The sequence below is a fragment of the Mchenga conophoros genome, linkage group LG3 (assembly GCF_057382185.1).
Source record: "Mchenga conophoros isolate Kocher_MC1m ecotype Shallow Benthic linkage group LG3, M_conophoros_male_GT1.1, whole genome shotgun sequence".
Lineage (NCBI taxonomy): Eukaryota > Metazoa > Chordata > Actinopteri > Cichliformes > Cichlidae > Mchenga > Mchenga conophoros.
In genome coordinates this window covers 33,079,705-33,093,100 of record NC_140528.1, presented here as the reverse complement: position 1 = coordinate 33,093,100, position 13,396 = coordinate 33,079,705, and the positions used below count along the sequence as shown (strand labels likewise).

Sequence of the window (13,396 nt, the reverse complement as noted above, 5' to 3'; positions counted from 1 at the left end):
TTTGCTGGGGTTGCAACAAGAGCAGTTTGTCGCCGAACTGCTGCTGAGGTGTCAGGATGACAAGCGAGCATCCGGCAGTGACAGGAAGCACCTGTTATGAAGATAGAAGACAATTGTTCTTTTAAACGGTGTCAAAAGTCGTTGTGGTTTTGATTTGATCTATGTATAAAATGTATCTGTGACGTTGAAGGGGCGTCATTAAATTTAAGCCCTGATGCTATAAAATATCTGTTCATGCTTTGATTAAGTCGAGGACTACTGGCTGTCTGCGTACAGAGTGTCTTCCCACGCGTGTATTCATTAAAATCATTGTTTGACCAAAGACCTACTGGACCATGGGTGGTGTGTACTCTCCTTCCTCAATTTTGAATCTTAACAGTATCCTGTATTTTTCTGTCTTTTTAAATGGGAATACATCTGACAATGCACTGTGACCACGAGAGACAAAAAGTGTTTTCACAAACAACTGATTTTCAACTACAAAACAAAGACGGATATTGTGCATAATTGCAACCTTAGTCTTCAAAAACAAATACACACAAGGGAGGCTGAGGCGAGGGGATGTAGAGTGGCAGTGTTAGATTTGTATTGTTGATTGTCATTTATGCTTAGAAATATTTACTTATATATGCTTAGGGTTTTGTAATTAGTTGTAGATTGGTAGAGGTTTTGATCCTTGATAGTCTGCAAACTTTGTGTGTATTAGACAGCACTTTGGGAGCATGAGAGGTCATACCGTGTCTTATTGTTTTATGGTAGGATTAACGTAGCTACGTCTGTTCTAGTCTAGGTGCTCTTTGTTTAGATGAACTGCAGGACTTCCTCACCGTGTTATCTAGGATGAACCATCTAGGGTGAGGGGGAGGCTACCCTCTTCCTGACCAAGGATGTTTGACCCTTTGATCAGCAGTCCCCACACACACACACACACACACACACACACACACACACACACACACACAGTATTCTTTGTTCACATGTATACCTATGTAAGATGTTATATGTTAATGACCCTATGCATATTCATGTAACCACAATAAAAGGAGTGCTGTGGGGAAACCTGGCTGAGAGTCTGACAGAGGTCAAGTGGTGGAACGACGCTTGGCTCCAGCCAGGTCTCCCTCATGCATGAGTAACCAGAGAACTTTGGTGCCTTGAGTCTTGCTTTTGCTGCGTAGCAGATTGTCCTTAACGTTCCAGCGAATAGGTTTATGCTACAAACCTAACATTAATTGGTCCTTCGAGAGCCGGATCCCTGGAGTCGACGTTCACCGAGGGGAAAAGAGACACACCGAAAGACTGACGTCAGCCAGGACTTATAGAGGTCCTGCAACAAAGTCCTGAGGCGTGAGAATTCGTCATCGGGCCGGTGGATTAGCCGTCTGTTTTTTTTCTCCTCGATGGATGGCGATTGATGGGATTCGGGACTGACGCTACACGCAATAAGCAACTCCAAGTAAGAAAAAAAAAAAAAAAAAAGAGTTTATAGCTATAATTACGTCTTCACCGCTCAGTGGGGTGTTGCCCGTGGCCGCTCAGTGGGGCTAAAATTCGCCGTCTAAGTGGGGCGATGTACAAGGCCGCTCAGTGGGGTTTTTTGTACAGAAGCATTAAGTCGCAGAGTTGCGCAGTTCGAACTTTTTTTGGTTCGCCGTCTTAGTGGGGCGAAATACAGACCGCTGTGTGGGGTACTGTAGTGAGTTCTCCACCGCTCAGTGGGGTGTTGAGAAGTTCCGCGGGGTCCAGATTGTGCTGGACAGTAGGCCTATTTTGTGTTGTTGTCATTGTCGTCGTCGTTGTTGTTGTTGTTGTGTGTGCGGAGCAGAACATGTGGTCTGTGACACCGACTGTTGTTGTTATCATGGGTTTCTAAGCAACCAAGAGTGAGTCGGAGGGAGACAGACGTTTGTGCTGGACTTTGCTCCTGGCAGCACAAAGTATTTATGTAAAAAAGAGAGAGAGCGACGGCTCCACAGCTGCGCGGGTTCACGCGAGCGCGGTCACGCGGACCTGAGCCGTGCGGTTAATCGCAGGCTTATAAATGGAAGAGATTCAAATGTTAGAAGTTTTCAGAAAACACACCAGCCTTGGAGAGCTGTGGAGAAGGCCAGCCCACATCAGCAGCACTTAAGATATGCTCTGGTGAATGGCTTTCCCCCCACCCCTTGCTGACACAATGTTTATTCTTTAGCTTGCCCTGATCGACAGCAGCCTGTGTGCCAGACCATAGATTTAATTGAGGTGGATAGTTGTTAAAAGTAATCTACATTAAGCTTGTGGTTGCTTAAATTCAGTACAATGACATGTGAGGTGAAGTGATATAGATAAATATTTAAACTCATGAAGTGCATAGAGGCACTTGACCTGTGTGGAAGACTGTCGTCTTATTATGAGCCATTGTTGAGATATAGAGCACATCTGTGAAAACAACTAATATGCTCAACCCTGTATGAAACATCTAAAAATACATGATGGAGAAGCTGTGTTGAATATGTAAGTGTAAGACTTTGCCACTGTGGGCAGAGCAACTACTGTGTGATGTTGCGTTGCAGTTTTTTTTTTTTCTTCTGAGCTGATGAGCAGGCTACACATTATCAGATCGAGAGCTGTCTGAGAACTACTCAAAGAGAGGGAAACAGAGAGTGTGCAGCGTTTCCATGAGCAGTTTTTCTGCACCTTGACTCGTGTGTGTGTGTGGCATCAGCATCATGTTTTTGTTTATTTGTTTTGTTGGATTAAAAATAATTAAATAAACTGGTGATCATGCTTATGGATCACCATGGCACATATCTCCAGCCATATGATTTATTTATGCAGATGAAAAAGTGAGTGTGAATGTGTCTGACATCACAGTGTTTTTGTGCACTGTGCAAAAGTGATTGCCTCTGATTGTGAGTGAGAGCGGTGATTTTGCAGACCACCAGCTATTGTGAAGAAAAAAAAAAAGAGTGAAAAAGAGACAAATTACTACATTGTAGACGAAGAGAAATAATCATAGGAAAAAGGTTTTGTGTTGATCAGCCGAAAAACAACTACAATGTCATTTTCTGCTTTTAAGAAAGGATTGTTCACACAAACACAGACAGAGAGAGAGAGAGAGAGAGAGAGAGAGAGATGTGTGTTGATTAAGCAGTGATGATAATAATGAACATGTTTTAGTTTGTCACTTTCAGGTGAAAAGCAGACCTGTATCAATTTTCCACATGCAACAGTCGGAAGAAAGTTATAGTTTAACATCATTGGAAACATGCAGGCCAAGTTTCTGGCTGACTTATTTACAGTGCCATGTGTTTCTCAACCTCACAAGCGAGCTCACTCCTCCCTGAAGATAAGGAATGCAGCTCCAAAGCAATAACATGATAAAGAGACAGCAGCAAGTCCTGAGCACAAAAAGTCCCAGCAAAGCAGCAGCAATGTGGATAAACAGCAGCAGAAGAAGAAAGCAAACCCATCTTCCTGTCTGATTGGTTGAATTTCACGGAGGGGCGAGCAAGATGGCAGCGTGAAGAGGAGTTTTTGTTTGAGTTCTCAGCACGAGACACTTATTTGATGTCTTTCTGGCCTTCGGGACTTTTTTGGAGATCAGCGCGCTAAACTTGCTGGATCTGAGGCCAGGGTCTGCGGCGGCAGCATGTTGAAATGCTCAAAAAGGACTGAGTGACTCGGGCAAGCCACATGCGGCTAGCGACATGAAAGAAATGGACCCTTCATGATGCGTTCAACGTGCCAGCGCTGTGGTGGGAAAGGCTCCATCATAAACACGCCCTGCACCGAGGTTCAGGCCAAGAAGAAGAAGACGATGACTTCCAAGCCCAAGAAGGTCAGCCTCAGCGTGGGCGAGCTGATTGTGAAAGCCGTGGCCGCTTCCAAGGAGCGCAACGGCCTGTCCGTGGCCGCTCTCAAGAAGGCTCTGGCTGCCGGAGGCTACGATGTGGACAAGAACAAGGCCCGTGTCAAGACCGCCATCAAGAGCCTGGTGGCGAAGGGCACTCTGGTGCAGACCAAGGGCACCAGGACCTCCGGATCCTTCAAGATGAACAAGGCTACTGAGAGCAAAGCCAAGAAGCCCGCCGCGGCCAAAGCCAAGAAACCGGCAGCAGCTGCTAAGAAGTCGCCCAGGAAGGCAGCAGCAGCAGCACTTCAGCCACTAGCACGAAGTCAACCGCATCAGAGGACAATAGTGAGAGTGGCTGTGACTTCACTGTGCATGTGAAGAAAACGTTTGAGGAGAACTGAACAGTTGGAGTTTGACATTTGCCACCTGTGGAGTAAAATGGCAAGAAGAGACAGTGGGACACAGGACAAAGCTGAAGGAGAACTGCCGGCTGTTGGACTGTTGAAGTGGGAGAGGACAACAGAGTGAGAAGACTAGGTGAGAACACATAGGAATTATTTAATGTGGGAAATCAAAATTTGGGTTAGCAAACCTGGGGAAAAAGAAAACTGACTGCTTAAGTTGGAAAATTGAGACGGAGTCTGAAACATTGCGAAAATAGAAACATATACAAAATCACACACACACAAGCAGAACATGCATTAACCCTACTAACAATTCCAAACACAAAATGACTCATGAAGACTCATAGCACATTAGTTAAGAAATGATTAAATAATAGCAGAGAAGTGTGTAGGAAAGGCAGCTTTAAGAACATGCTCTGCTGGAGATGCAGCTCCACAGACATGCATTAGACCTGCCTAATAACACAAACACACATGTAATGAAAATTAGCTTGTTATCTTTCATCAGTGTTAAAATAGTGTCAATTTAGCAGACACTTGTTATTAAATACTGAATTTATCTAATGCAAAAAATTGACTCTCCAGGTTGCAGGACAACAGTTTAACTTTTGTGGGAAAAAAGATCCTGGTTTGACCAACCAGTGATCAGACAATAAATTTAGTTGTTAAAATGGTAAATTGGGAGAAGCTTCCTGCTTGATTGAGGCAGCACATGTAATTTACTGTATGAGGGAAATTGTCTTTTGTGATACTATTTTGAACATGCTTTTCTGTCGTCCTGTCAACTTAGTGGGTTAATAGCTGATATGCAAATTAGTTGATCGGTTTTAGATTAATGAAAGGTGACTGAATTCTAGTATGAGTGAATGAGATGTGTTGGAGTTGTTGTGTGTTGAGTGGAGACTCTAAAACACTGAGTTTCCTGCTTTGATGTGCGAGTGAATCCTGTATTTAGATACACAACTCTGAATACGTCAGAACAGACTGTTTTGTGAAGTGCATGACAGCATGTCACATGTTTTATGATGAAGGGAAAAGGAAAATTGAATAAAATAGATCTGTGGCCTAAATGAGTGAAGAGCACAGACCTGGTAATTAAACTCATAGCTAATAAGACATTAGGATTATGTTGTGTGTTGTGCAGCTGATGGTTGATTTGGAGTGAATCTAGCTGATGATTTTTCTTTTGTTGTGAAGTTGAGCCTGCCGATTAGTATGATGGTATGATAAACCATGCTAATGGTATGATTTACCCTCCTGAGATGAGGAGCTTGTGTCATGACTTAACAAGGCCTTTTTATTTTGATACTTTCACAGTGCACTGAGAGTTTGGTTTGATAATCTCTGTTATTTTTTATTTTTCATTTTTGAACAAGCACTGATTTTTGCTTGTGAATTTCTTTTCTTTGAGCAGATCTGCAAGTCGGGAATTAAAAGCGTTACACGTCGTCAAGAAAATTGTTGCAAGTGAGTTTCTCCACATTTAAAATGGGTTCAGGAGAAAGCCACTTATTTGGGACAATTAGGAAATGAGAGTCCCCCCCAAAAAGGATTCAACGAGGAAATCCAGTCTAAATTATTTTTCTTTTTGAAATAACGTCGTTTTGCTGAGCGTGGAAACGAATGCGATGATAATTTCCACAATTAGCAAAAGAAGGAACCACTGAGTGAATGAGTAAGAATTTTAAAATAACTGACTGACTGACTGAACATGATTGTGTGAAGCTAACCCCCACCTGACAAAGGTGCAGATGAACCCATGTGTTTCCTTTTACAGGAGCAGAAAGATGACAGCAACACTCGAGGTTGCATGATGATTTAACCTTTTAAATGCCATTTTCTGTGTCTGTGCATTTATCAGGTGTGTTATTCATAGGCTTGAGTTGCTCACAGAGATATCTGTGACAAAGTATGCATACGCCTGCGCAAGCGCTAATATTTGCATTTTCTTTTCTTACAGCATGCCAGTTCTTCATGTGAATTGATGATGCGATTTATACCAGGACAACTGGTTGATGTTTTTTCCTACTACAGGATTTTTGGGTTTATGTGTGAGGAAAACTGTGTTTACAGGTTATGAGTGGTGATGCTGTTGCATTGTGTTGATGGGAAAATGTGAAGGTTACTTTGATAATGTGAATAACATGTGTGAAATTTCCTGTGTTGAGAACTGGTGTTACTTCTTTCCACAGCTAGGGTTGACTTTATGGTGTTTTTATGGCACCTCTGGAACCTGTTGACCTGTGTCTGACCTCTGTCTGACTACAGTCAATGTGTTTTGCTAATGTTTGTTTCTTTGAGAATGCTGTAGTAGATTCAGCTGAAGCGGACAAGTGACATGGGTAAAACAAATAAGAGTTTACGTGTTTATGGAATAGTTTATTATGGGCTCATTTGCTGGCCACTTTTGAACCCATAATAGTAATATATAAGTGGAGTGACTTTGCTTAAGAGCAGTCACCGATTACATTAATGTTGCCTGAGTACATGGGATGATCCATGTCTGAGGCGACTTATGAAAATAATTGTAGTTTACTGATTTGAGAAAACCTGCACATGACACTTGTCTTGCTGATGTTGAATGCTTCTTGTCCTTATGATACAATTGTTTACAGGTATGAAGTTTGATTTTACTTCCAGATTTTGTTTTCCAGGCCATGATGGTGTGTATGCAGGCTCCTGGGAGAGCCAGGTGTTAAGCAAACTTAATATGCAAAGCACACTAACATTTTCATTGCAGGATTATAGGTCCAGGGTGGTGCTGCTCCAGGGGAGGAGATGCCCTGATGTTGCCTGGGATATGATCTAGCTAATCTTTTTCTTTAAGACTGGACTCCAGGTTTGGTGAGTTGACGCATGGGTGTGTCCATGCGTCAAGAGGAGGGGTCCAAGGATTAACATTAAACAATGTTTACTATTATTGTTGCAGTGATTTGTGTGATTAGCCGTTTATTTACAAATATTAAACCTATGCAAGTGGTGCATCCATGTTCAGATGAGGCTTTGATGGCCTATAAGTGAAGTTCACTGAACTAAAGAATGTGGTTTGATGATTGTTGACATGCTCTCCAAATAGAAGTTTTTCTTCTTAGCAAGGAAATACAGGTGCAGCAGTAATCTCCTGAGAAATCTTCAGAGGCCCAGTGAGAAGCGTGAACCATTCCAGGCATAGCTGACAGCCAGGCAGTGGTTGAGGTCAAAGGTCAAGCTGGTTGGGGCCCATCATGAAATCAGACCTTGGAGCCACAGCAAGGACCATGAAACTGCCTGCAAAATAGAGGAGAGGATCGTCCACAAGATGGGAGAGAGGCTTCAGGAGGATCAGAGATCATCTTCAGCACAGCAGACATCACACAGAGAGCTGTGCTACTAAGCTTCCAGGAAATCAAGAGGAGACTTCCCACAGCAAGATTTTAAATAAAATGAAAGATTCAATATTGACGCTGAGGAAGACAACTAAGGTGTACGACGTGCTCTGCCTTAAACCTTCAGCAGCGTTGGAACATGAAAACTCGTGGGATGAGGGGAGCGTGCCAAGCTCCATCGACAGCGCAGAAGGAGTTCGAGGATGACATCATGATTCTGTGAAAGCACAGGAACCAGAAGCTATGGTGGTGATAACAGCAGTTCCCTATGAACATCACCTAACGCTGTGCCACTGTACTGTGCATACGATGACACTCTGAAGGCTGCTGGGATCATAACAGCAGTAAGATGACGGAACCCAGCACCCTTTCCACAGAGAGCTTTTTCTGCAGAGCATGGACAATTAAGGAGTCATAAATATCCCCCTCACAAGACGAAGGTCTGAAGTCAGGTGATGGGGGCTGGTAAGAGGCCATAAAACTAGAGTGCTGAGAGGTCTGCAGCTTTGGAAATAGCTGAGACCCATGTTGACAAACAACAAAACCAACTGGTATGTTTGAATGTCTATTCTACATACATTTGGACTCTGGTCCTATGGACAGTGATGGAAACAACTGGAAGAGACATTCATGACGCCCTGCAGAGCTTAAACCACTCTGCAGAGAGACATGTGATGTGCACACCCGGAGGAAGCATCACCAAGCTGAGATGTTTTTGAAAATGTTACTTTTTTAGTTTCACTATTAAATTAACAATTTCTTTGGTTGCTCGTAAGATGCAGTTTGCCATGAGATGAGCTCAATGAATGGGGTAACTGCTAATACATTTATTAAACTGTGTACCTTTCAGTAATTTAGGGTGATTTGACATATGCTGAGTATAAAAAGGTTTGCATTGAAACTGTCAGACATGAGGTATTCATACCTGGGAACTTTTCAGGCATAAAGGTCAAAAAGGGGGGAAATGTTAGATTTGTATTGTTGATTGTCATTTATGCTTAGAAATATTTACTTATATATGCTTAGGGTTTTGTAATTAGTTGTAGATTGGTAGAGGTTTTGATCCTTGATAGTCTGCAAACTTTGTGTGTATTAGACAGCACTTTGGGAGCATGAGAGGTCATACCGTGTCTTATTGTTTTATGGTAGGATTAACGTAGCTACGTCTGTTCTAGTCTAGGTGCTCTTTGTTTAGATGAACTGCAGGACTTCCTCACCGTGTTATCTAGGATGAACCATCTAGGGTGAGGGGGAGGCTACCCTCTTCCTGACCAAGGATGTTTGACCCTTTGATCAGCAGTCCCCACACACACACACACACACACACACACACACACACACACACACACACACACACACACACACACACAGTATTCTTTGTTCACATGTATACCTATGTAAGATGTTATATGTTAATGACCCTATGCATATTCATGTAACCACAATAAAAGGAGTGCTGTGGGGAAACCTGGCTGAGAGTCTGACAGAGGTCAAGTGGTGGAACGACGCTTGGCTCCAGCCAGGTCTCCCTCATGCATGAGTAACCAGAGAACTTTGGTGCCTTGAGTCTTGCTTTTGCTGCGTAGCAGATTGTCCTTAACGTTCCAGCGAATAGGTTTATGCTACAAACCTAACAGGCAGCATAGTGGGGTAATCCGTCTTGCGGTGACAGGCCACGCTGCTGGGACCGGCGTCCACACTGCAGCGGGTGTAGCGTCACTAATGGGCTTCAACCCCACACAGCGCCGCCACCATAATGGCTCCGTCAATCCTCTCAGATGAGAGAGCTCTCACGTGTCAGCTTCGATAAACACACACAGATGCAGGTGTGACGGCGCGCAGGGACAAGCGCTCCAAAACACACAAGCTCAGGCTGCCATCATCTCTGATCTGTCCCACATTTCATAATAAAAATAACAATCACCAAAAGATCTGCATTTCCAACTGAAAAATGATGAATCCTGTCATGGAGGAAAAGAAAAGATGTAACGTGAGATCCATTTGGAAGGGAGAAAGACGAGCCTACTGACTGTATTAGTAAGGAGAAAAAAAATTAACTGAGTCGAGATGACAAAAGAGTTATGAATAAAAATACAAGTGGGAGTAGGAAGCTGTTGAAATAGATGGTCCCTGTCAGACAGAGCAGCTTGGGAGCAAAAACAAATAGGCAACTACATCCAAATTGGAATCTACAGCCTGGCAGATCAAAGGTGCATGTCAGCACGTAGACAAAGTGTCAGTTTCTCTGACATGCCAGCAGCCATCAGTTACAGAAGTGGATTGGCAACTGAAGAAAGGCTGGAGTGCACATCCAGGCCAGGACCATTTATTTTTATATCCCCAGTCCTTTGGTACAAAAAAAAATCTCCTTTTTCTACAGATTTGCAACATTAAAGAAGTTCTTGAGGAAAAGTTTTTTTGTTTTTTACGAGCTAAGCAAAAAGTATAGACCAGGGATCGGCAACCTGCGGCTCCGGAGCCGCATGCGGCTCTTTAGTCCTTGTACTGTGGCTCCGCGTGGTCTGGGAAAATAAATTAGAAGTATTTAGCTGAAGTGTGTTTTATTTGTGATTAGTTATTTTTTTAACTTGTAGTTCTAAATTGGAAGATTATTGTGATATTGAAATATAAAATAAAATTATATTTTATTATTTTTTCATCGCTCAAAATAAGCGTCACACTCGCGGAAGCCGGTATACCCGCCAAAGCGCCGTGCATTTATCGAGACTTTCAACCCCAGGTAGGCCAATTATGGATCTTCGGATCCACATTATGTCAGCAGCTGTTCTCCACCGTGAACTATGTTAAAAACAAACACCGCTCACGCCTCACAGATGACAGCTTACAGTCCTGTAAAGATGAAAGTGACTTAATAAAGCCCCGATTTTCAGACGCTGTGCGCAGAGGTTCAGGAGCGGAAGTCCCATTGTAAACATACCACGCAGACCCGACGATGTTTCCATGAACGTGCTTTTCAGCATCTCTTTATTGACCACTTTTCACACACGGTTGCTGTACGCATACAGCCGGCTGTAGCTTTTCAGCTCACAGCCCGACACACACCAACACAACAGCCGAGAGCACAGACGTTAAGGCGGCGAGGCGAGATTGCGGGTGCCGCTCAGGTGCGTCCGCCTCCCCTGCAGCGGCGCTGCAGACCACGCCCCACCACACACATCAACCTGGTAAAATACATATTTAGGCAGAATTTTGCAAATATCTATTTTTCATCTTTTAGCAGCATAGTGCTTTTTTTCCAATTGTTTTTTCAAAGTCAGGTCAAGGCTCCAAAAGCCCAAAGGCGATATAAGGGGGCCTCACAACAGTTTTTGTTTGCTGGATCATTTTAGTTCAGCTGGGTGTCTTTCCTTTTGTTATATTTCTTTAAGAGTTCAAAATGTGTTAATTACATAAATAAAATGTAATTTTCTCTGTAGCACTTCATGGATTTCATAAGCAACACACCTTAGTTGAAGCATAAAGGTAAAAAACAAAACAAAATAATATATGCAGTGTTATCTTCATTTTAGATGTCAAAAAGTATTTGCGGCTCCCAGTGTTTCTTTTGCGTGGAAACCGGGTCCAAGTGGCTCTTTGGGTGTTAAAGGTTGCAGACCCCTGGTATAGACCATTATATTTTCAGACACTGTACAGAATATGTATATATGCGGATGGGTTTCTTGGACATTTGTTTATATTTAACGGCGCAGCGAGTCTCTTTACAGAAACTCTTTAAATCTTTTAGCTTTCTTGGCTAACAGATTAGCTACCTGCTTAGCTACCTGAAGCTTGAGCTCCTTCCACAGACGTTTACAGGACTGAGGTCTGGAGACTGGAAGAACAGATATGTTGAGTGTGACCCAAAGAACATATCTGTTCTTCCAAACATGGCAGGTTAGGTTGATGTGAGTGAGTTTCATCTGACCGCAGCACTTACTCCAAGCCTTCTCTGAATTATTTAGCTGTTCAATGGGAAAGTTAAGATTTGGTCTTGCCGACCATGGCGGACAGACTGGAATGGAAGAAACTAATTCTGTGGACAGGTGTGCTTTACACACATAACACATTGAGATCAGGAGTATCTGTAATTGACTGATTGTTTGTAACGTGGCACACAACCAATCAGTGGGAACCAGAATTCTGGCTGGGCTGTAGGGAATCAAGTACTTCACTTTCACTTAATGAGACGCAAATCTATTTATAACTTTTATGTAATGTGTTTTTTCTGAACTTTTGGTTAATATTCCGTCTCACTTAATTAAAATGAAACCATCATAAAAAATAGAGACTGTTCATTTCTTAGTAAATGAGCAAACTTACAAATTCAGCAAGTGACCAAATAATATTTTCCCGCACTCTAAGTAACAGCTAAGAAGGCACTAATATTTTAATCACCAAAACTAAGCACAAACTTCTGGGATGGCCAGCAACCCATAATAGTAGTTACATAATTCATTTAAAAATTCTCCAACAGCACACACACTAAGGGGGGGGGGGGGTCAGTAGACACTATAACTGTCTGTCTTGGGACACCTATCAGTCAAAGTGACTGTGCCCCGAACGTGACTATCCAGCTGGAAAAGTTGGAAAAATTCACCCAATTCAGGATTGAATCTCTGAAACAGCAGGCTGTCAGTCTGTCTGCACAGTGCTACTTCTTCTACTTCTATAGTAATACACTGTTTCATCACTACCTTTTACATAAGAAGATTTTAATTAGCAAAACTTTAGGCATCTAAAGGAATTATTTCTACAAAACTCCAAACTTTCCACTGCAGGAAAGGTTTAAGTTCTTAGTGGAAAACAAGGTTAGACAACATTTTTCATTTTTAGTGGCCATTCGTGTACCTTGTTCAATCTATTTCTAACCTTTTTAATCATTCAATTTATTCTCTACAGTTATATGCCAATTTTAGATTAGATCAGATATTTTCAGTGCATTTGTGATAAATAACGAACAAACACATAAATACTGGCCTTACACAGCTTGTCCACTAGGGGCCTGGCCCAAATGTCCCACATCTCATCACAGCTCCATCAATCACTTATATTATGTTAGATATTGCTGAAAATATTGTCCTCAAAGGTTTCCTGCACCATGCTGATGCTAGTCTAATGCAATGCCACCTGTTTTGTCATTTACCAGGTTCAAAATCATTGTAAAGCTGAGGCACAGGACCAGGTCAAAGACAAGACTTCAGTCACTGGGAAATCAGTAGGATTGTTTCTGGGTTGGGTTTCATTTCCTCAAGCAGAAAACAGATTTTTATTTATCGAATAGCCTGAAACAAAACAACACTCTAGTACTGTTTGTAAGGAAAACTATTTGCGGCCCAATTGTGCTTATATTTGTAATCAACATGAAAAGGCCCATACTGAGGAAGGAAAAGAAACAAACCCTACAAGGCTAAAAGGTAAGTACGAGGGCAGCAAGGAAGAACATGTAATAATTGGAAAAGAATGAAGATGTAAGCAAGATGAGAGCAGGCAGAAGCAGAAGGTGGGTTTGAGATTCCCACTGCAGATTGTCGTCCTGTTCCAGCCTGTCAGGAGCAGATGGACTGAGAGACAGAAAGAAGACATATTTGACAGGCCTGGTGATCAAAGTAGCCGAAGAATCAGAGCATCAGTCTTTGAGTGCTTTCAAGTTGAAGAGGTTCAGCTTGAATGAGTGAGGCTTTTACAGTGCTGAAGGTAGATAGGAGGAGGTCAATACTCCTCTGCTCCCCTCTTTTATCCTCCAGCTATTCATCAGTCTATCCACCAATCTGTGCCTTCTTGCCTTTTCACTA

At 42.5% G+C, this 13,396-nt stretch overlaps 1 protein-coding gene and 1 pseudogene across 1 annotated transcript in view; one reads left to right on the top strand and one right to left on the bottom strand.

Annotated features, from left to right (window-relative positions):
- LOC146578245 (spermatogenesis-associated protein 20-like) overlaps positions 1–13,396 on the bottom strand; it is a 66,052-nt gene that overhangs the window by 30,410 nt on the left and 22,246 nt on the right. The window lies entirely within an intron of this gene.
- Positions 59–4,347, top strand: LOC146578246 (histone H1 pseudogene; annotated as a pseudogene).